The 23431-nt window shown below is 42.0% G+C and overlaps 1 protein-coding gene across 1 annotated transcript in view; it reads right to left on the bottom strand.

Annotated features, from left to right (window-relative positions):
• The window catches only part of GNB1L (G protein subunit beta 1 like), a 42262-nt gene extending 32236 nt beyond the window's left edge, over positions 1-10026 (bottom strand). The window contains exon 1 of the mRNA XM_062590138.1: positions 9932-10026. The gene's annotated coding sequence lies outside the window, so the exon portion shown is untranslated. The remainder of the gene's footprint in view (positions 1-9931) is intronic.
• Between the last annotated feature and the right edge of the window lie 13405 nt (positions 10027-23431).

The raw sequence follows: 23431 nt of genomic DNA, 5'->3' as shown, positions 1-23431 counted from the left end.
ACTACCTCTGCAAAGCATTTTCAGACACTGCACATGAGAATATTCTATATAAATGTATTTCTGCAGTTTCCTCAGTGGTAAAAAGTTTCCACTAAGGTCAAAAAAAAACTTACATACATCAGTAATTTTACACAAGAGTAACACTAGACTAACAGTGATTTTAAGGAGACTACTCACATAGTGAAGATGTTCACAAACATCTGCAAGAAACAGCCATAGAACATTAACTTGGCAAATGGATTTAGTTCTCTCAAACACAAAAGCTTTCATAATAATATATTTTGTATAAAATCAGATTATAATTTAACCTGCAAGGTCCTCCTTTTTCAAATCTGCAAATACTAGTTTCAGGGAAGAAGTCTGTGCCAAGGTATATTATATCTGCTATGGCAATAAATTCTTCATGGATGAGGTTTTATATATAAATTACCTTCATTTACAGTCTCAAAATGCTCTTCTAAATTTTATGGGATAATATGAATTATGAGCACTCATGTATTTCTTGTAGGTATAATGCGAGACAGATTTTTTCTAATATATGCAAAAAGATTATGAAAGTGAGTTGTACCCCACACCTTTTTCTCTCCCCATGTTGAACAAATGCAGTAATAGGACCGGTCATTTGCCTGTGAGAAGTGTACAGCCTGTTATAAAGATATATAAGTACGAATTAGGTCTAACCAGGATTAAATATGAATCATATGCTTAAATAAAAGCCTTAAAAATATCTGCAAGTTTTTTTCTAAGCCTTGTAAACTTAGATTTCTTAAACTGTTATTTCTTGGTTTAGTTATTGGTACATTTATGGTTTGGCAAAGTGACTCCTTTTTAAGTAAACTGTACATTTAAAGTGCACAATTTATATTTAACTAAAGCTACCACTGTAATCTTTACAAAACTTGGCTGGATTTCACTGGCTGAACTTTAGGTATTTTGCTGGTTCTGCTGGATTTTTAAAACCCTAGAGAACTGGGAATGGAATGAGTCTGTTCACTATTATTATTAGTCTCTAGTAAATAGTGTTGGGGACCCACTGGAACCTACATCCTAGCCATTCCTCATATATCCGTTCAGCACTGGGCACTTTGGATTCAGTTCATACATAACACTTGCCTCAGGAGCAAAGTTCCAGGTTTCCACAAGAGCTCTAATTTCAGGGAATCACTAGAAATATTAACAGGCAAACCCCACCAGAACTCCAGTTCTGCAAACTGCTCTACCTCCACAATTTCCAGTGACATTAGTAGTTTCAGAGACTTCTAAATAACAGGTCCAGGGTTAGTAATTCTTCTGCAAGGACACACTCTTGGTCCACTGTACTAACCAGCAACACTCTCAATACCACTTTGAAATGCACTTACTTGCAGCCACTGAAACTAAGAGGCAAAACAAAGCAGGAATAGTGCAGGCAATATGGGAATGGTGCCCTTCTCCCACGACAGTGGGGGAAGGATCATGTATGAAGAGTCATCAACAAGATCAGACAAAAGAGAAAACACTGAATCATATTAAAGTAATTACCAGAAAATAAGACTTCTGTAAAATATTTGCAATCAGCCAGTTCAGGCCTTCAGGCTCAGTCTTGTATTGGGCTGCATGTAGTGGCACCACCCCAGGAGGCGCTCCAGGAAGAACTGGTGACTCAGAGTCACAGTTCCTCTCTGGCTCCCTTCCTCTTGTATAGAAGAGTAAGTAATTTCACCCCATCCTGAAAGAAATGCACTCCCACGGTAGTCAGCACAGAAAGACATGGCTCTGCTCCCCCCACTCATGTGACCACAAGGGAAGCATCAGCCACCAAGACCCCATCGTGTCTCCTTTTCTCTCTCCCCACACCTGGGACTGCTGTCTAAAGCAGCCATATGGGACACATTTACCTTCTGCTCCTGCCCCGAGGTTCTACTAGGGACAGGAATAATATAGTACAAAGATAGTATCAGCATGAAAGAGAAGAGAATATTACTAAAAAAGAACATATGCTGTTACTAGATAATGATAACCACATTTAACGGGCACAAGTGTGAAGACAAGAATTTCAGACTTTCCCTCTATTTTTTAAAAGTAAGGGATGTTATAAAATACCCAAATACATCTGCAGGCACTACACTAGTTATGGTATAAAATCACAATAATTAAATGTTAACTGCTGATTTCAATTATTAGCTATGAAGCAATAAAATAAGCAAGTCTCCTTTAAATATTATTTTCATGGAGTAATGAAACAATACAAGAGGGGCTAAATGACCTGTCAGGTCCTTAAATGTCCCTGGGTGAGATGTGCAATCAGAAGTACAAGCCTAGGCCTAGGGCTGTGATTAGGCTCTGTCTCCCTCAGATCCACATTTTTGCTACAAGCTTGCAGTGCAGCTGAGGGCTAGTATATAGAAAAAGAGGAGAATGAATGCCTGTCCCAACCGGACCAGGGTCACCATGTCACCTTAAAACTAGTCACTTGGAAAAAAACAAGGCTTATATGAAGACTGAAAATATTAAAGATCTCAAATAATGAGGTATTTCAGTTCAGCTTCAAATTAAATATATTATAGACAGTGGCTTTTCTACACAGCGACATAAATCCTCACTGAAGGACCAGGGTTGTGTTCATTAGTGTTGGAAAACCTTGCAAGATTATATTAAAATATCTCTTTAATTGGAAAATGAGTTCTGAAACTTAATTTTTATTGAGAAATATCACCTGACATATAGGAAATAGAAGACATTCTCAACACATATTCTCAATGAGCTATCTGTCTGGGGCGGGGGGGAAGGCTGTAACAGTAAAATATTAGTAATTTTATTCTGGGGCTAAATTACCATCCTGGATAAAAGTTGGTGATAAAAACATCCAGCAAGGAAGAGTGAAGCCCTACCAGAACAGATGCTGTACTGTCCTTAAAGAGGATACAGCACATGCTGTCCTGACAAGGAATACCTCTGTCAGCCAGTGAAGGGGAAGCGGTTGTGCTACCTTCCTCCTTTTGAGGGACAACTAACACTGTGTCAAGCTAGGACCTCCAGCATAGCTTCAGATTTGCAAAGTTCATGTCAGCATGCCAAACCTACACATAGAGGTCAAAATGATGGGTGGATATGGTGCTCCCAGAGTACCTTCACCTCTGCTGTGATCTTTGTAGTGCTCGGAGGGATGATACTGAAAAATTCTTCACATTTGGCACTCCTTGAAAAAAAAAATTAAACAAAATAGAATGCAGCCCACTTTCATTCACCTGACAAACCTTTTTGCTTTCCTAGGTAGATTTTCAGCAAAATAAGAAGTAAGCGGGAAATTTCCAGTTTGAACATTCTGTAAGCTAGATATGTTTGATTAATCTTTGCTACCTTACATGCTTCTCCTTTACCGAGAACAAACAGCATAGAGCTAGTCGAAGAGCATGTTTCCAAGTAGGAATAGTGATCATTCCAACCCCCAGCTCCATTTTTATTATAAATTAAAAAATGAAGGTCTTCCATTAACTTCAGTGGTTGGGAGGGAGTGAGAAGAATGATGTGCTAAGCTGCAATGGAGGAAGTACATACGCCAACTGGAAAAACTGACTATAAAAAGCTTTTCTTACATAAACACAGGAGGAAGTAACCTACACCCTCAATTGTTGAAGTGAAAGGTGGGGGGCCTATACGCTCTACTAGGAAAAAAAAAAAAAGTAAAAATGAAAAAAGTCCTGAATGTTTCACATGCTCCCAATTACTCACAAATTTTAGAGTCTTGTTCAGTAAAGTTAAATCATTATCAACAGCGGACCTGTCAAATCTCAGGCACTGAGCATAAAAGCTCTGTAACAGTATCAGGCCAGAAACATCTCTGCAGCTAAGGCTGTGTATCACACAATTACGCAGCACAGCACCAGGGACTTTCTCCCTGTCTACAACCTATTGCAAGTTGGGTGGAAAGCCCTCTGGCATGTGGGATCCGAGTGCGGAAGAGAGGCCGTGATGCTGGGCTGCAGCCATGTGTGTGCACCACTGTGGCAGGTTGCTGCTGCTCCAAGGGGCTCTAGTAACCAGCAGCATCCCCACCTGCACTCCGGGAACGCATCCGTTCCATTACACGGCAACACAAGTCCCCAGCCAGGAACCAACAGGGCATTGTCTCACGGGTCAGGTGCCAGAGAATCAAAAGGTCTAAAGGTGTTAGAACTTGAAAGTACGGCTTCACAATGGCAAATGGGCCCATCACAGAACACTAAGGTCATTTTCCTTATCCATGAAAGTACATTGGCTTATGGCATTTAACAAAGTTGTAACCTTCCAGTTACAGAGCTTGAACCTGTCAACAATTATTTAGTGAGTGCAGGGGAACCAGGTCAGCATGTAGATACAGTACATAGATTCTACAAACCTTTAGAAAACCATTTATTCCTCAGCTAAACACAGTACAAAAGAACATAAAACTGACCTCAAATTAAGCAGAAGTCTGGATTTCTAATAAACTTGTAGGTTCAAGGTCATTTCACTTAAAATTTTCTTACATGGTTTTGAACATCTATCATTTATAAATCCCTACAAATTAAAAACAGAGAAGATATCATAGAACATTCAAGTAAAGCAGATACGCACAAAATGCACAAAAAATTGGAAGCTTTGATAGGTCATTCTGCCTCCTGATTTTTAATTCAGATTTCCCAGCTTTACCTACAAAGCTCTGCACAGACATGGCTCAGATCAACCTCATTCCTACATGTCTTCTCTTTACCCACATGTGCACACGCTCACCTTATCCAAACTTTGCTTGTCTCACTGGTTTCCTATGCATTACATGTGTCCATGGGTCTTCTACACATTTCCATTCTGCAAAACTTACTCACCCTATACAGCACAGTTCATCGTGAAAACAGTTAAATCCTTGATGCCTCCTATCTTGTTTCTAGCTCTACTTCCTCCACCCTCTTACACTGAATAGGACTTTTTCCCTCCAACAGGTTCCCTACTTTCTTATGGCAAAATTAGCCCTGTAGATTGTCAACTTATATGGAGATGCTCCTGCCTATTTATTTGTATCTGTAGAGTGTAATTCAATTCTATAAGGTGAAATAAAATAAAATAAAAAATCCTCAAACACTCTCAAATGCTATAATTCTCCTCTCTCCAGCTTTCAAGCAGATACTTTTTTAATATTCAAACTCAAATCCTGATGATAGAAACTTGCATTTTAAAGAGTCAGGTAGAAATTTCTCACCAACTGAACAAGTTGAACTATGCTTCTGGATATGTATTACAATCTCCTTTTTGCATCACACCTACTCTACTAAATATACAAAACACAGAGTAAGTGATAGTTTTGTCAGCCACCAGATAATCAAATGAAAAATTATTAGGCTTAGAAAAATAATAAAAGTAGAAGCCAGCTGTGCATTTGTTGGATGAAAATCCCAGTGTCTCCCATGTTAGCTCATGTGCATTTCAATTTCTGGGAAGAAAATAATAGGAGTATCTCCACCCTTTCTCATGTGAGCCATAAAACAGATTTATTACGTAGGATATATTCTGTGTTTTCTCCTGAGGAAAAAAGAAAGTGGTGGAACAAGTTCATTTTTTTTCTCCTGTACAACTAGGATTTTCTTTATAATAAACACAGAGCTAAATTTTGGTATCATATAGCCCTTCTATTTAATGCTCTGGTCACACTTTTTACCTTCCTAAATCTTAAAGTGTAGCATTTTTATTTCAGTGGGGAATCTACAGCTGTTCCAGCTGTCTGACTGTGAAAACTCAGTCTTAAGATTCCTATCTGGTATGTTTTAGAGCAGAATCCTTCTATCTCTTAAATCAAAGAAATTTGGCTTCTACTGAAAAGCTGTGGAGTAACTACAAAACTGTTAAATATTGGTCTACTTTTTTTTTCAAATAGTTCCAGCTCAGCTTTGCCTTATACCCAACAGTCACCCAACAACTCTAGGAAGCTCAGGCTGCAAACTTTAGGACAGTGTTGAATCTCACCTGGGAAGGTTTTCCTGTACGGATTATTATTTTTGACTGTCACAATCACCTTCTGGCCTTTAAGAATAAATCACGAGAGAAACAATTTGCTGACTAAGAGATTTTTTGCTCTTAAGACTCTTAATTTGCTTATGGTGCGATGTGATGCTACAATTCTAAGTTTTTCTGAAGACCTATGCTGGCAAATCTGTTTATAGGAAAGGAGTTTTCCCCAATACCTTGCACTTCTGAGATGCAGAAGAGGCTGATTCATATTTTAAACGTTTCTGAATCATGATACAACCTGGATTGTGCAGTTCAATAGTCTGGAAACTTTCAAGACTAATATACATCTTCTAAAGCGACATCCAGTATATTTTTTTTTAATTTTAGGTAAATCTATTAATTTCATAGTATTTGAAGCCTAACTGTGACCCATAATCTACTCTTAATATGTAGCATCTACTATTTAATGAGTCACTTCTCTAAACAGGGCAACCCTGACATCTTTCAAAGTTCCATTTTTTTCAAATAATCCCATTGCATATGAATGCTTAGATGAAGTCATGAATGACACTGAAGTAATTTTGAAATAATGAGTTACACCTTCATTAGTTGCAAATAATTAAAATGTACTATAGGAGATGCATTCATTATAGTTGTGGGAAAAAATTACTTATGAAAAGCTAAAAATTCACTTTTTATCACATAGCTGTGCCAACAGAACTTAAAAGCTGTTTTGCTTGGGCAAAAATTGTGCAGTTTTTTGTAAAGTTCTTTCTTTCTGATTGCTCTGTGATCACTTCTACTGCTCTACAAAGACCAGTAATTTTGAAAAAAAAGAAAAAAGAAAACAGTAGCTAAAATAGTTTTTAATCTATTGCTAACTTGAAACCTCTAATTTGTATTACCAAGTATATTCTAGTGCATCAAACTGTATTTTTACAAAGAAAACATAAATCCATCCACATTAAATTTTTGGATCCAACTAATATTACTGCTGCTAAACTTACCTTTTTCTTTATAAAAATATACATTACTTTTGCACAAACTTGAAATCTCAGCAATTTTATATGTTTGTATGTATCAGCATTACAATTCATAAAAGGTGTCCAAACAGAAAGTTTAACCTTTTCTTTTTTAATCATTACTAAATATTTCTTCAGAGCACCAGAAAACACTGACTTGCATATATCTATAACCCAGTGTAGCTATGGCAAAACAATTTATTACAGAAGAGTAGTCATAGTAGCTATTTTCCCCATGAAGACAATGCCTAATAAAAATAACTTTTTGGAAAGCAGGAATCTTCAGCACTAAATTCCCCATATAAGCCAATTAGCTACAACTGACTAGTTTACAGTTCTTACTGTTCAGTGAAATGGTACATTGTTATGGCTGAGCTCGCAGAAAAATAACACTCAAAATAAAAGGTATGCAAACACAAGACATGATACAACCAGATGTACTGCACAATACAGAGCCAAAATATTGTCTCCTTAGAACGTGCGAACATATACAGGTCAGTAGTTAAGGGTTTCATTGCAGAAAGGAATTCACAATATTCTAAATGGTTAACATAGTCATTAAGGTGCAATGCAGTTAGTCAGTATCAGCTCCCTAATGCATTAAGATTCTAATATTGTAATTCTAATGCTTAAAAATAACATTTTACAGCAATTAACCAAAAATAGATTATATATGTGAAACTGAAGCTGGCTTCTACTCCAGTGCATACATCAGTGAATTTTTTATACATGATAATGATACATTCAAGTGAGAACTAACTACGTTTCATTTCCTGATCACAGAATATTTTTACAATAGCTAGAAAAAACAACTTTACCTGTAAATCAATAAAAATGTGAATAGAGGTCATTAAAAGACAAGACATTATCCCAATAGTTTATTTACAATCTATTTATTTTGTTAAATTCCTCCACACTCCATAAAACTTATACAGAAAGGACAAATTATAAATTAAATGTTTCCCAGTCACAGACCCCTCTTGAAAAGCCTCATAGAATTCCCACTAAAAATGGGGTTTGGTGAAGGGAGCTTTATACAAATGACAGATAAATCACAAAGAAAATGTACTAAAAAGCATGAAGAAGTGTTCTGCAAAACGACTCTCAGGGAGTAAAAGCTGCCTGCAGACTCCAATCTCTCACATCTTGTATTTTTTCCAAAGCACATACCATAACAGTTTTGTACCTTGTTCATTTCAGAATGAGGCTATTGATTCTGAACATTGTCTGAACATTTAAACTCTGGCATATAAAGGAGCTGTATAAGGAATTTATTTTAATCAAATAGTTCTACTGATATGAAGAAATATATATAATACAAGGATCCAAATTTCAGGTATTAGTATGTAGGCATCATCTGAACACTACAAGAATACATTCAGAATACCAGTTGGGTCCATAAAATGCTACACGGCAAACAAAGAGCCCGTGCTGAGAATAACTGTAAAGTAGACTTATGTCTCACACTTCATAAATGTGCAAAATAAATCTATAACACTTTGCTGCAGAATCAGACTGCCAGTAGAGGGAGCAAAAGCAAGTAAAGCCTGCTAACAGAAATCTGAAAGTACCAGTGCTGCCCCTCAGTGAAAAGGGGGCAGCACGGCCAGGCTATCTACTCTGTGAGGACAAACGAGCAATGTTGATCTTCCTTTCCCAGCTAACCGAAGCAGTCTGAAAAGTCCAGCAAGACAGGATTTCTTTATTTTCCTGATAATAACCAAAGGAAAATCTGATAGTAGATTCTGGTAGTAGAATTTCAGATAGCAATCAAAGTAAAAACCCAGGGACTCTAGTCAACCTGTTGCTAGAAGGTGAGTTTTGCAGCTTTCAGTAGGCTATACCTAAGCAGAAATTTGCATTTTTTGCATAAAATTAGCGTACTTATACAATCATATAATTACTGAGGTGGGAAGAGACCTCGGAAGGTCTCTGTTTGACTCCCACCTCAGAGTAGATTCAACTAGAAGATCAGATGAGGTTGATCAGAACTTTATCCAGTTGGATAAATACATTACTTTTTCATATTACTATACTACAGGTATTATTATATAACAATATTATTTTTTACTTTTGCAAATGTTTTTAAGTGAAGGCTCTATAAGCACTTTAAAAATTGGTTACTCTCAACAGCTCTTCTTGAGGACCATAGTTATAACTTTGCAGATGGGGAGGCACAAAGGAAAGAAAATCCCACCTAAGATTGTGTTTTCAGTTGAAAGCTGAATTCATTTAGAATGAATTAGATTCAGTTCGCTGCCTCACCTTGATCTACTGCTCAAGAAGCAGCGTCCACACAAGGGCAGGAGAGACAAGTTCACCAGCACTTACTTTTAACTACCTTAAAAAAACTCATTATGGTTGGTCATAAAATAAGAGCAGAGAGATTATTATGGAACAGCTGTAAAATTCAATACACCCAAACTGTAAGCTCCATTACAACCAGGTTTGGTATTTACGGCTCGCTGATATTAAATATTTGATAAGGTATGTTCTGAACTCAAAGCACAAGGCTTTAGCGCTACAGGTGCTGGGCGAGACGTTGCGCAGGGACCCTCCAGACAGGCCGCTTGACAGCAGCGGCTCAACTGCAATTAAGCGGACGCAGACGGCAGTCCCAACGGCTTCACCCAGCACCGCCCTTGCGCGGGAAACGCGCCTGCCCAAAGCACTCCTCCCCCCGCTCCCCGCCGCCGCTTACTCCTTCGGCCGCGCCAGCCCTGCGCGCCCCTCCGACGCCGCTAACGGAAACGGTAACGGCTGCAACGGCGACGCAGCGCCCCGCCCTCGCGCGCCCCTCAACGGTTGCCGTGACGACACCGCCGCGCGCGCACGCGCCCCGCCGCGCAGCGCCACGCGCCCCTCGCGCGTCACGCCCCGCCCCCGCCGCCGGTGAGGGGCGCCCCTCGCGCCTCCGCGGCGGGAGCGCGGAGCCAGGGCTGCCTCGCCCGCCCGCCGCGGCCGCTCACCAGGCTCCCTCCGCGCGCCGGGGCCGCGCCGCTCCGCTCCGCCGCGGGCAGGCGGCTCCGCGGGACTTTTGGGGGGCGGGGGAGGGAGCGATCACTCAGCCTTCCTCCGCTGTTCCTAAGGCGGCCCCCGCGCCGCCAGGCCGAGGCAGAGGAGCGCCGAGCGGGAGCGAGCACGTGATGCCCGCGCATGACGTAGCGGGGGAGGGAGAGCCGCGAGACGCGCATGCGCGCGCGGGCCGGCGCCGCGCGTCTGTCGGCGGGAGCGGTGTGCGCGGGGCGCTGCGCTGCGCTGCGGGGCCGCGGGGCCGCGGCTCGCTCGCTCGCTCCGCCCGCCGCCCCTGCTGGGTGCTGAGCGGTGGGCAGCCGCAGGCCTCTGGGCCCGGCGCAGCCAGCGGTAGTTTGCCAGGTGCTGCCTTGGAGGAAAAAGCCGATCCCGGAAGTGGATCCAAAGGGAGGTCACTGGTTCGGTGTCGCGGTGGGACTCGATCAGTTAAACAACCAGCCCAGTGTGTGGTGTTGCTGTCAGAAGAGAAACGCTGCGGGTGGGTTGGACCCGTCCACCCTGCGCAGGTGGTGGTGGTGGCGGCGGCGCAGGCACCTGACAGCGCTGCAGCAAAGCGTCAGGGCGCCCTGCTGCTCTGCAGCTACGCCAAGGCCTGCTCAGGGGAAACAACCGTAATTCGCTTGTATCACCCGTCTCAGAAAAGCTTCCTCATTTTATGTAGCTTCTCATAAGGCCGCACTGCTATAATTTCAGTTAGATTGCTGCACCATAGAACAAAGGTTTTTCACTTTTCTTGGCATTTTTGGCTTTGCAGCCAAAGAGCTTTTCAAAGTGAAATCACACCTAGAGTACCAGAGTGCTGTTCAGTAAGTGCTGCTCTATTCCACTTCCACTGCTGCAAACAAGCATGCAAATTTTAAGTGAGTATGTGAAGGCAAATCTTGGCCTTGTTTTTCTACTCTAATTATTATATCAAACCCATCACCCATAGGACAGCTGATTCCTGAGACTGTGCTCTGAAGAGCTGTCAGCTGGATTCAGTGGTTATGAAAATGCAGTGTGCTAAGGCGGGTACATCTCAGTATTAAGAATGTGCTAAATACAGATAAATACCTTCAGTATTGTATAAAGCACAAATACAGCCCTGTTTTCCTGCATGTTTTGCTAAAATGATTTGAATTAAGAGACTTAAAACAGCAGATCATGGCTATAAAATTCCACGCATAATGAAACCACATGTACAGCACACCTTCAGGTCTTTAATTTGTTAGGAACTAAATGTTTATTAGAATATGATGCAGTTAATATTCCCTGCAGTCTCCTTCAAAATGAAATCCCCCTTTCACAACACAAGGGTAATGAGTTATATGACAAGATAAGATAGTTACCAGAATTCAGGAATGACAGAATCCAATTAATTTAACATGAATTAATGCAAGATCAGATTTATTACAGTTGGATGCAATTTGTAACTGAAAGTTCCATTATAGTGCAGGTTTTTACATGTTATCTCTCATCAATAAGAGATCTCAAAAGAGGCAAGTTCTCCATTTTGCACAGCAGTGGTGTGTTCATGTTATCACCAGAAATTCATTTCTTATGTGTTTACTGTGAATAACTGCAGGGACCAAGGCCTCAGTTATGTACCAAAGGCTGTGCTCTTTTTCACAGGAGTAAGAAAGACTGAACACTTTGACTTAGATTTAAGCAAAACCTGGGCTTCATTTTCTTTGGCTGCTTTGCTGGGCTACCCCTGCCTTGTTACTTATTCAGCCTTTTTTTTCTGATTTTTCAGTCCTCTAAGCAATTGCCTCTCTCTTTTTTGGGTAGGAGGGGCGGAATCAACCCTTTAGTCAAATAAACCTTTCAACCTCCTATCTTCAAAATAAACACTTATTGTGGACAGTCCAATCTCCTTAGGTAAAGCTTTAGGTCTCAAATCCAAAAGATACACTGTGTCCTTTTAATAATTTCATAGTGGAAACCCTTTATTTGCCCATTCCTGAGGTGTTATGGAGGTTTTCAATGATTCTGGTTTAAGTTTCGGGATTAGGTGAAACCAGAGTGCCTTAAACCTCTTTAGAGGTTTGGGATTAGGTCTGCATCAGGCCTTATATAGTCTTTCTGTGCAAGGCTAAATTAAATGGCAAGAATATTTGTTGTGCACTGATTCACAGGTGTTTGGCAAAATACCAGAAAACATAAAGGAACCACTGGAAGAATCATGAAGGCAAAGCCATCGAAACATGAGCATTAGCTAAGTACTGCAGTATCACTTGCAACTGTGGGGTCTTTCAGACTATGCTTCTAAGTGATTTTAATCATGGATATCATTTTTATATGCGTCTCTCACATGAATGTGAGTAAATTGAAGATCTATCGTGCAAATGGATCAAGGATTTTTATTTCAGTATCACATTCTGGTAATTGCTGTCTGTTTTATAGCAATTGTATATTAAAGTTTGTCAAACAGCTGATATCACTGAAGCTCTATTGTTTTATTGTGCACATAAATTCTACCCCTTCTCTGAGGTATGCAGTACCCTGACAGCATATGCTAGGTCATGAGGAGAGAAGCACAATAGATTTATGCCTATTATTAAAACACCACCTTGTCTGGCTTAGGAGGCAGAGACATTTCCCTCATTGATGACTGTGGATTGATTAAAGGAGCTAGTTTTGTTGGGTATAGGCATCGTCTACTATGAGGCTTTTTAACAGCTTTTCTCTTGCTTTGTCTCTGCTAGGGATATTTTTTCTCCACCTGCTCAGTGCGGCCCAGCTCGGCAAGGCCTGACTACCTGGCCATACCTCTAGGTACTGGCTAAGATGAGCAGATATCATCTAGCTGAATGAAGAGCAGCTCTGTGCCACAGTGTCAGGATCTCTGCAAACCTCAGCAGCTGATTTGGCTTCATTTGTAGCAAAAGCTGAGCTTCAGAAGCCTGGCTTTGTGATACCTGGCCCTGGTATCCAGACGAGCTGGATGGGTAGTTATCAGGCACTGTACAGACCTCGCTGGGTTATTCCTATGGGCTGTCTGAAATCAGTTATTACCTGGGCATAGCCATCTCCTCGCACCAAAACATTCCTTTCACTGATTATGAGCCTACCAACCTCCTCCAATGTGTATTTTGAAAGCATTTCTCCCCCTCAAAAGACAGATTTCAGTTTCAGCTGTGGACTTGCCTGTTTTTAGAAAGTCAACCACATCTCAAAATTACAGGCTTTCTCTGGTGTTTTTTTCCATGCCAACAATCAGTTCTCTTGCAGGCAGTGTTTTTGCATTCCAACGGCAAGTTTTTCAGTTAGCAATGCATACAATCAGATTGTATCTTCTCAGGTCTGCTTGCAAAAGCAAAATAGAAATAGTTAAGACAAGTTTCAAGAGACTATGTATGTCCCCTCTAATCAGATGAGTTGTAAAAGAAAGAGGGAGGCTAAGTGGAAGGATTTAATAATCTTAGAATCTGTTTAAAACATTATTTATGGCTTAAGACCTACACAAGGCTTGAACTTTAAGTTCTTCTCCTCCTTAATATTGCATGTATGGAAGAAAAGAGAGAAATGTTACTAGTCAAGGACATAACCATAAAATAATGAGCAGCAGAAGAATGAAATGAAAGTATTAGGGGCCAAGAGAGGCTGAGTGGGAGTTCCTCTTCATACATGAATGATCTACACTTGAAAAAATAAAAAAAGAAAATACACCCACTTCATCCTTAAATGAGATGGTTATTTGAGCATAAATAACAGTTTCATGTCAAATACACTGTTATTTCCAATGGACTCTGTATGCTACAAAATCACAACATTCTCAGCTCTAATCTCCCTCAGATAAAACACTACGGCCAGTTGCTGAGAATCAGCAACCTTTGAAAATGGCAACATGTTCAGGGTGAAGAGAAATGGAGGAGACAAAGAGCTGCTGTTTACAGAGCTTTGCAAGGCGAGGCCCCACTTTTCTTCCTCGGAAATATGCCGTAACACCGAGATTGTTTTTCTTTCTGGGTGGGAAGTCTAGCTCCATGCAGCTAACTCAAGGGACTGGGACCCAGCACCCTGGATGTATCTATGCCAGGCCTAACTCTCTCTGGAATCAGGAGCAGCGAGACACCAAAATCCTCCTGGATGCTTGAGGCTCTGATTATTTTACCTTTGAAATAACAAAATGCTCTGACCAGAAATCTAAAGGGTCCTGCATTTTTCAGAGCTCTTAGAAGGTGGTGGCTGCTCCCAAACAGAAAGAGGGAGAAAAGCGCAGTGACAAAGTCAAACAGAAACTCGCTCAGCTCCAGCCTGAGGAGGAAGGGAGCGGTGAGAGCTCGCAGCTGGGCCTGTCCACGGGCACTCCGTGCCAAAAAGCGCTCTCCTCCTTTCTCAACCCGTTCACAGCCCTGCGGCCGTGCCCCCTTCCACGTGCTGACTCTGGCACTCCTCCGAGGAGCACCAGGGCTGGTGCAAGGCGGGAGCACAGGGCTAGTGAAGGAGAGGGCCTGCGAGGAAGCACGATCTGTCTCCGATGGAACTGCCCTGGGTGGCTGCACCTAAAGGAGCAGGCCATCCGGGATGCAAATATTTCCGGCCAGTGAATGACACCTCACCTTAAGCAGGAAGCTCATTTCCCTCCACAGCCAGTGAGGAAAAACAGGCTCTTAACTACGTGGGAATATCCCCTCTAGCTTTGTTTCTGCTTCCACTGTTTCCTAGAGTAACACACTTTAAAAACAAGCTTTGAAATCCAGAGGTGCCACTCCATGGGAAGTGGGAGATGCCCTTGGTCTCGGCATGGACGCCAGTACTGCTGTGCTCTGACTGGAAGGACCTTGCACTGGTGGTGAGGGCATCCCAGTGGGGCATCCTATGGCAGTAAGGAACAGAGCAGGACCAAATTGGCATCCAGGTTTTCAGGTGGTTTCTAGGGGCACCTCAGGAGAATTTGCAGTGATCTTCCCAAGCCCTTCCCAAAGAAGAGGAATGAACTAGCCCTTGTTCTCCTCAAAGGGGTCATTGGAAAAACAGCCTTTGGGCATCTTCTGGAGCATCTCTTTCATCTGAAATAGAGACACTGGCAGCATGCCAAGTCCAAAGGCTCTGGAACTAGGCAGAGAAGAGACCTGAGTAGCAAACACGTATCAGGGCCCAGCTGCAGAAGGCTGCGTTTCTGTTAAGGTCTGAACTAAAACCTATCGTGCAAATGTCCCCGCTTTCTAGGCATTCCAAACTGGAGTGAAAGCACAGCGCTTCCACTCCAGCAGGAAACACAGCCTCACACCTTCGATTTTTGAGGACAGATCATTTTTCTTGGGGTGGGGAGCATGGATAGCAAAGGATACTTCACGTCGTCTGGTTCAGACAGACCAACCAAAGGCTTAAGTGGACACACACACACTACCAGCAGCATGTGATGGGGTTTAGTGCAAGGAAATCAAACTCTCTGCCCTACCTCCTGAGCTTATCCTTTAAAGACCAGTCCTGTGCTCACAGCTGGAGTTTATGTGAGTCCTGCCTTATTAACTATGTGTAGCCAGTTCCCCCCTCCCCCCGAATTCCAACAGAAGCAATTAGAAAGCAGATACTTCACACATAACAGCTGGATCATTTACCCCCCCCCCCACGCTATTTACTCCCCTACAGCCAGCTCATGTCACCCTTTCCCATCCTTTCATCTAATTGAGAAAGAGGGTAAAAATGAAGGTGGCAAAACCAGGGACAACATATAACTATATTCTTATTAAAAATCATCTAGTGTAACACTGAAAGTGGAGGGAGTTGTTGACAACACACTTCTGACCACGGAATCATAATGTTCACCTAACAGATGGGGAAAAGTGCCTTGGCTGTCTACTGTGTCCTCCTTAAAAGGGATCTGTATCAAAGTAGCAGCATATTTTCTTCACCGCAGGCTGTTGATGTCATTAGAGCAAGGTCTCGTTTTTATTTAACGCCAGAGTTAAGAGTCACATAAAATTGGCACAGGTGAGGGCACTAGGCCCATTAAGTTGTGCAACGTGACTCTCTGGGAATTTTTTGAATGTTCATGTACATCCAATTTATTTATGCTTGGGCAAGCCAGCCCCAGAGCCTCTCCTCCCTGTTCTCCCAGTATGAATACAGCCTCAATCCTGCCCTTAGACCTGTAAAAAACCTGCTCAATCCACTAAATTTTCCCTACTCCCTAGGAAGATCCAGTTACAGGAAGGGCAGTCCTGCCCCTCTCTGTTCCACATACATCGCTGGGAAATACTATGGACATTAAAACAAAACCCATAGCCAAAAAACCCACAGTAACACTGAAAGCAGATCTGTCCTCGCCGAACAGTATAGGTGCATGTTCTGCTCTGCAGTAGGGACTTCAGAGGTCTTGCTTTAATACAGGTAAAGATTTTCTGAGGCAAACCCATGTTAAGATAACTTGAGATTGATTTGCTTATGAAAAACCCTTCTGAAGCAGGGAAATAATTCCAGTGTGTTTCCAGCAAAGGGGGTCTGAAAACAGCCACAGCATTTCATCTTCTAGCACAGTTTATGTTTTTTAAACATAGAATTGATAGGTAAAATAGAGATCTGGTCATGATAGTGATAATAATAATAATGAAAGAGTAGACAGCCTAAGTTACCCCAGTGTTGTGAGTTTTTTCTGATAGATGATTCCTCACTGCTCCTGAAATCAGGCAGCATCACAAGGTTGTTTTCAGTTATAATATGGGAAAGGTTTTGGTCTAGCTGTAAACTTCCCATTTCCTTCCTCAAAAGGCCATCAGAGAGGATGCTATTGCAGCCATCCACCCAGATGTTGCCATTTTTATTTCAGTTTTTCAGGAATCTTGCAGCACTTGTACATGCTCTACAACAGCCTCTCAAAGCAGCTACCTAATACCTACATTGCAGACAGGGAGAACAAGTTAGGAAGGATTAAGTGATCTGCCCAGCTTCCCGCAAGACAGCACAGGTGTGGCTAGAAATCCAGACTTCCAACTGCCAATCTTTGCTGTGTTATATGAACCATGTGCTTCGCTGTAAAAAAGTCATCATCTCAGTCACATGTTTGTCATCTAATACAGCTAGTATAGGGACTCCTTATCAGATAGAAAGATCAGCCTATTCTAGAAACTGTTATAGCTTTTTTTTTGACCCTTCTAGAAAAAGAAAAGTAAAAGGAGAGGGCATCCCTTTGTAACTGTAAGCAAAGGCTTCAGCTAATGAGAGCAGAAATGGCATTTTCTATTTTGGCAGTTTGCAGTAAGTGATATTATTAAAACTACAGTAAGATCAGCTAATGCAACATGAAACATTAGTGATGTCTGAGCACAAAGTACAGTCCCCATCTCTTTAGTTAAAATTGCAAAATGATTAACAGCTCAATTAAAAACATTTTTGTTTTTGACGTGATAAATTATACTTTATCTACCTATCTGTAGATGTAATTGATTATTTTATCCGTTTGCTGTTGGCTGTCATTAAAAAAGACAGATATCATGGCTTTCTGGCCTCTCTCCCGCTGAGAGAAAGAACAAATCCTGCTATTAATGACAGACAGCATCATTATGAAAAAATTCCATTTGCCACTAGGCAACACAGCCGAGTTCCAGTAATTATTGTATTAGTCAAGCCGTTGAGAAGTTCCATAAAATTGAGTGAGTTTTTAAGGAGCATTCAACATTATTTGGCAACTTTTGTGATGTAACAATTAAAACCATGCTTCAGGCCCCAAAATGTGCAGGAGATTGCCAAAATCAGATAAAACCCTAGAGGGCCCCTGACTCGCAAAGAAAAAAAAATCAAACTGTTTACTTTTAGGATCAGACATTCATCAACATTTGGCTTTTGTTTCAGCCAGTGTCAGATAATAACAGCACCAGGTTCTCAGTGGGCTTGTAACGCAAAGCTCTAAGCAGTTTGATGTCAGGCCTCTGAGAGGTATCTGGGGCTGACACCAGCCTCTCCCGGGGGAGGGAAACCTCATGGAGAGCTGATGCTACCAACCTTGGTCAGCAGATCAGACACCTCAGGGGTCTCTTCTGGAGTGAACATCTATTCTCCACCAGCGAGCATCAGGAAATCACTGGCCTGAAGCGCAATTTATTCCTTCCTCTCACGTCTAGGAGCGGAGCCAGGCAACACCTCAGACTGTCAAGGCTCCTGGGAATAAAGCAGAAGTCTCCTGTCCATGTACCCCATTAACCTGTCAAAGAACTGTTAAAAAAAAAATCACACTTTAAAACTGCTAAGGGAAATTGCTACTGAACTAACTTATGGCCAAGTTTATTATCTACCTGCTTCTCTGTTGGGTGTTGTTAAGAAATAATGATTTATAGTACCAGAAATGAAGATACAATATCAAGCTTCTGCAGCAGAAGGTGAAGTTGGTTACAAAATGCAGACCTGGTTTAGCCTTTACAAGCTATAAGAACCATTTCAAGAGCACATCTGTTTGTAAAAGAGTTAAAAGGGATTGATCTCCCTTTCCAGTAAACGTACCCAAGTCAGGAAATCTCCACATATCAAAGAACTTTGGTGGGAGCAGCAGTTTCTAGGGCAATCAAAGGGAGCTGTGATCTGAACATGGGACAAGGAGCCAGGATACCACTGCCGACACCGGGGAATAGTGATAGGGCTGGTTTTAGCACCAGCGCCCTGCCAGTCTCCACCTGGAACATGCCGTACCAAGTAGGACAGATGAAAAGATACTCTGGAGCCCGCCATAATACGAACTTTCATCACACAGTCCCTGGGTTGAAGAAGACTGCCAATTATTAGCTCCTGCTGACCTATTTTTAAAAGAAAACAAAAAACAAAATCCTTAGCAATCACAATTTCTATTTGATTTAAATGGGAACAGCAGTATGCAGCAGTTCAGGCCAAGAGCCGGCCACGTGCAGCACACAGGCAGCTCTTGAACCATGCGTGCCATTGCAAGTGCAAAGGCAGGAACCGAGACTTGTGAGAGAGGGCTTGTATGAAAGAAAAGCTGCTTCTCTCTCCCCGCTCCAAGACGTATCTTGCCTCTGTGCAATGCAGGCATGCCTGAATCCCACTAAGCACAGAAATCTGCAAATGCTGGAAGCTACTGCCTCATTTTCCAGCACATTTAACCTCTAGTTTGGGTCTGGCAGCTGCTAGCCAGCAGTGAGATGTATAACTATAGAAGTCAAAAAACCTGGAATAACTAACCATCTGCTTTTTTGGGAAACAGCATGGCCTTGCAGTTTTGTTCAGCAGAGTTGAAGCATGTACTGTGGCAGCATTCAGCTGTATTGCCTAATAGGGCAAGTGAATGAGATAGGGTCATCTGAAGTGAAGCACCTGGGTCAGCTCAGGAACATAGGAGAGCATCTATCAGTATGGAAAATGAATATTTTCAGCTCTTACTCTTGTATTGTATGAGTGAATTGTGCCAAATCTACAATGTATTAGTCCTGTGCCAGATGAAGGCTTAGGAGGACTTTTTAATATATGTTCTTTATGGTATTAAACTTTTTTTTTAGTTTAGATGGATCTTGCTCACATATATTGTAACATAATTCTTTTAATAATAAAAAGTAATCTGAAAAAGCTACATTCCTGATATTCTTTTGTTAGTTCCTTTAGCTTACAATTCATCTCAGCCATCAGTGAGGAAAATTCAAATAGTACTCAGCAAGAGAGAGCCCAGCGACAGAAGAGGGAGAGGGGAACAGATTGACAGTTCAGTGTTTGTGGGTTTTGCTGAAAAACAAGGCACATGCATTGAAAAAGACTGGTAATGCTTGTGGTGAAATTATGGAGACTTTGGATCAAGGGCTGTGAAGAAGGCTAAACTCTGATTCAGCCAGTTCCTCACAGACAAATCCTATGGTTCGCTTGTGAACTATTGGAACAAGCCTGTACAATTCAACCTGTTTCCACGCCAGCCTGTGCTGTTCAAGCTCCGTTTCGTAGGTGTTTGCATCTCCTCCAGCTGTGCCAGTTGGCTGGCGTTGCTGTTCAGAAGAATGCCAGATGGCTAGTACTTTAGCCAACCTGATTTCCAGATGACTGATTTTTTGTAGCTACCACTTTTTAATTAAAATAAAACATATATAAAAAAGAGACACGAGTTTATCACCTGCTAACACATGCCATGGTCATCTCCCAGTCAATCAGTGTGCAACAGACAGAGCCGCAGACGCCAGTTCCACACCAGCAGTATCCAGAGGTGAAAAAAATTAGTCCATCTGCTAAAGCTATCAGGCCCTTTGTGCTGCACCGTACCAACTCCTAGTTACAGGATCCAGTGCCCTCTGCCGAGCAGAGCCAAAAAAAGCATCACTCTGTCTCAGGCCCTGCAAAGTTACCATTTTAGATACAGAAGTTTTGGAGCAGAAGGGCTGGAAGTCTGCTTCTCCCCTGTGTGCACAGACGTGCTCCTGTTGTCCCATCTGCCACTGGCGTTACTGTAGGATGCCATGTGGAAAGCATCGAGGAGCTTGTGATGACTACAGAGCTCTCACAGGAGCAACGTGTCACTTCTGGAAGGGGATACCCATGTGGACATGTGGCAGTCACGAAAGGAGCTGGGTAGAACCTTGGCAGGCCCAAGCTGAATAGAAATGTTGCTGCTTTGCCTTGATCTTTATTTACAATAAACGCCTCGGCTCCAGCTCAGCATTTTATCTCAGAGCAGCCGCCGACGTTTCTGTGACCATGTTCCGTCTCATTGGTGCACTGACATATTTACACGCGGGCCGGGGCCCGGGCAGCTGTGAATAAGGGGCCATATATCAAGAGAGGAAAAAGGGATGCAGAGATGAATTTTATGAAATATTTTCCATTTTCCTTTGACTTAGTTGTGCATTTTGCTACGGACCATTGGGCACTCACTCAGCACTTGGACATTTGGTCCGTGCAGTCTCGCTTATACTTCTAGTTGTGTCTACATGCCAAACCTAGCCCAGTACCTGGCGCAGCCCTGGGGGGAAAGGAGATATATATATATATATATATATATATATATATACATAATGTGTGTGTGTATATAAAGGGAGTGGGGGGGAATTTCCTGCCCTTCAATGCCGTGTGCCATGGGAAAGAGAATGATGTCTTATAAGTAAGCAAACAGTCTTGTCTGATTCCCACATGACACAGCCTGTTGCATTTTACTTCTGAGTGCCAAAGCGAGAGGAATTATTTCCACTACTTTGTGAAAGAAAACAATCAAGTCCCATCTGAAATTTAAGGAGGTCAAACCACCCTCAATTTCTTCTTTGGGCAATGGAAAGGGTTAATTCCTTACAGTGTTGATTTAATCCTTTCCTTTTTTTCCTGTGACTGAGTAATAGGTTAGATGTGTTGACTCTGTTTAAAAAGACAAGCTTTGGACATAGTATTAATGATATTGTATGTGCAATAACATTAGAAAACAAACAGAGAGGCACCTGGGGAGTCTGAAGGCATCTTCTGGCCTTTCTGGGCTGACAGCACAGAGTGGCCCTCCAACATTTCCATGTGGAAAAACATTATCTAGCACGAGAGAGTTTACTTTGAGTGACCCTCTTGCCTTTCAAACAATGAGATGTCAGGACCATTGTGAAGCTGAAAAGATGTTTAATGTGTTTCGTAAGAACAGCCCATCGCTCAACCAGCTGAAGAGAGGAAAAAAATAAAAAAGGAACCCAGACAAACAATCGGAAAGAAAAACTGGACATTTGAATGGAATAACTGCTGGTATCTTTCCTCTGGCATTGACAGCCTAACAAAGGGTGTGAGAGTTTTTTCCCTTATTATTTTTTGCAAGGTGAAGATGAGAGGAGGGCACTGTTTGTTTATTCATTTGTCTTAGAGCCATACTGACACAAAAAAACACTGCACATACCTGCCCTGGCTCAGGCTCATCCCATCAGAGTGGGAAGACTGCAAGAACTGCACCCTCCCTTGATAGCCTATGCGAGATCCAAAACAGCATGTGGAAGTGTTTATTTCCAAGTCACCTTGGTATAGTCTGAAATCTGGGTAAGCCTACCCAGTCAACTGTAGACACCACCTACCAGAAATGTGTGCAATGCCTTGGTACAAGTCTCACTTCTAAGATTTGTCAGGCTTTGTGCAGATGTCCTGTCCTAAGTGATGTGGTATAGGCAGAGTAAATAGATACCCTATTGCTGCCAAACCACAGATTTCACTGGTGCAACTGTGTTTAAATGGAGCTAACTGGAGGCAACCTCACCTTGGATAAAGAGCCAGCAGGTCCCAGGATGAGATCTTCTCTGCTGAGTCAAACATGCCTGCCAGCACCACAGAAGAACCTTCCTAGAGAGCTCCCTGGAGCCCTCTCCTATGGATGGTTTAATTCCCTGCAGGGCAGTGCCTGAGGCTGTGCTGGAAAGGAGGTCTGGAGGTCCTTGGACCTGCTGAGACCTCAGCAGATACTCTGTCGGGGAAAACAGACAGCCTTGAACAAGACCTATTTAGGTATTTACTTGTGCACCCTTTCCCATTAAGAGATAATCACCACTTCAAGCTAGGACCTGGGGTTCGTTTAAAGATTCACCCAAGACCACACAGATGATGCTTCCTTTGAGAATTACCCACCAAGCCATCTCACACCACTGGATTGCTTGTTGAGGATTACACTGTATCTAGGAGTCAATTTTAATATATAAGTGTAGGATTTGGAGCTAAAATGTAATGGTAAATTAAATAGTGAGGCATTTGTCACATCTCTGTTCAAAGCAGGCTAACGTTTCATGTAAGGAATTACATGCTTCAGACAGCTGCAATCATCTTTTGCACAAATAATTTAAGCTTACTTGGTCTGTTTTATTCTGATTTAAATTTTTATTGGAAATATAAATACCGATGTCGGTCACCAAACCAAATAAAACAAACATATTGAGTAGGGTCTATTACAGACTAATATGGAAACAAATAATCTGCAAGTCTGGTTTTATTTATAAGCTTATTTGAGTTTTTACTCTAGGCTCATATTAATCGGGTTTGTGGTTTCCACATCTGTACTGCTGATGCCCAGCACTAACGGCATGCCAAGTTGGACCTGGGCATCCTCCAAGCTCTAGATGGAAAACATATGCTACATCTCTAGCTACCTCAAGACAAGCAGGGCAAGTAACCTACCAAACAACCACAGCGAGTGCAGCAGGCAAAGCAAAACTCCAGGGAGCTTCCTGAGGTGCCTGCTTAAAAGCTTCTTGCTTTTAACTTGCTCCAGGGACAGCCAGACTGCCACCTGTATTATATTTGCTCTCTCTGATGATCAGGTGATACCAGTTCCTTGCACAGACTCCCTTTCCTCTAGCTGTAGCTAGAAATTCCCAGAGTGGACCAGTTAGTTCCCAGTGTCAGCTAGTAATGCATATTGTGGAGGAAGATGGGAGAACTCCTGCAGACTGTGGCAAGGAGTATGAATTCTTTCCAGAACACTTGATTATTTTTAATATTCATTAAAAGCATTCTGAAGGTTCATGTGATCCATAAATATATATAAAGAATGCCCATGCCACTTGTCAAGCTAAAATGGA

This window comes from Rhea pennata, chromosome 17 (assembly GCF_028389875.1).
Source record: "Rhea pennata isolate bPtePen1 chromosome 17, bPtePen1.pri, whole genome shotgun sequence".
Classification (NCBI taxonomy): domain Eukaryota; kingdom Metazoa; phylum Chordata; class Aves; order Rheiformes; family Rheidae; genus Rhea; species Rhea pennata.
The sequence above is the reverse complement of the archived record's forward strand: the minus strand, read 5'-3'. Positions and strand labels throughout refer to the sequence as shown.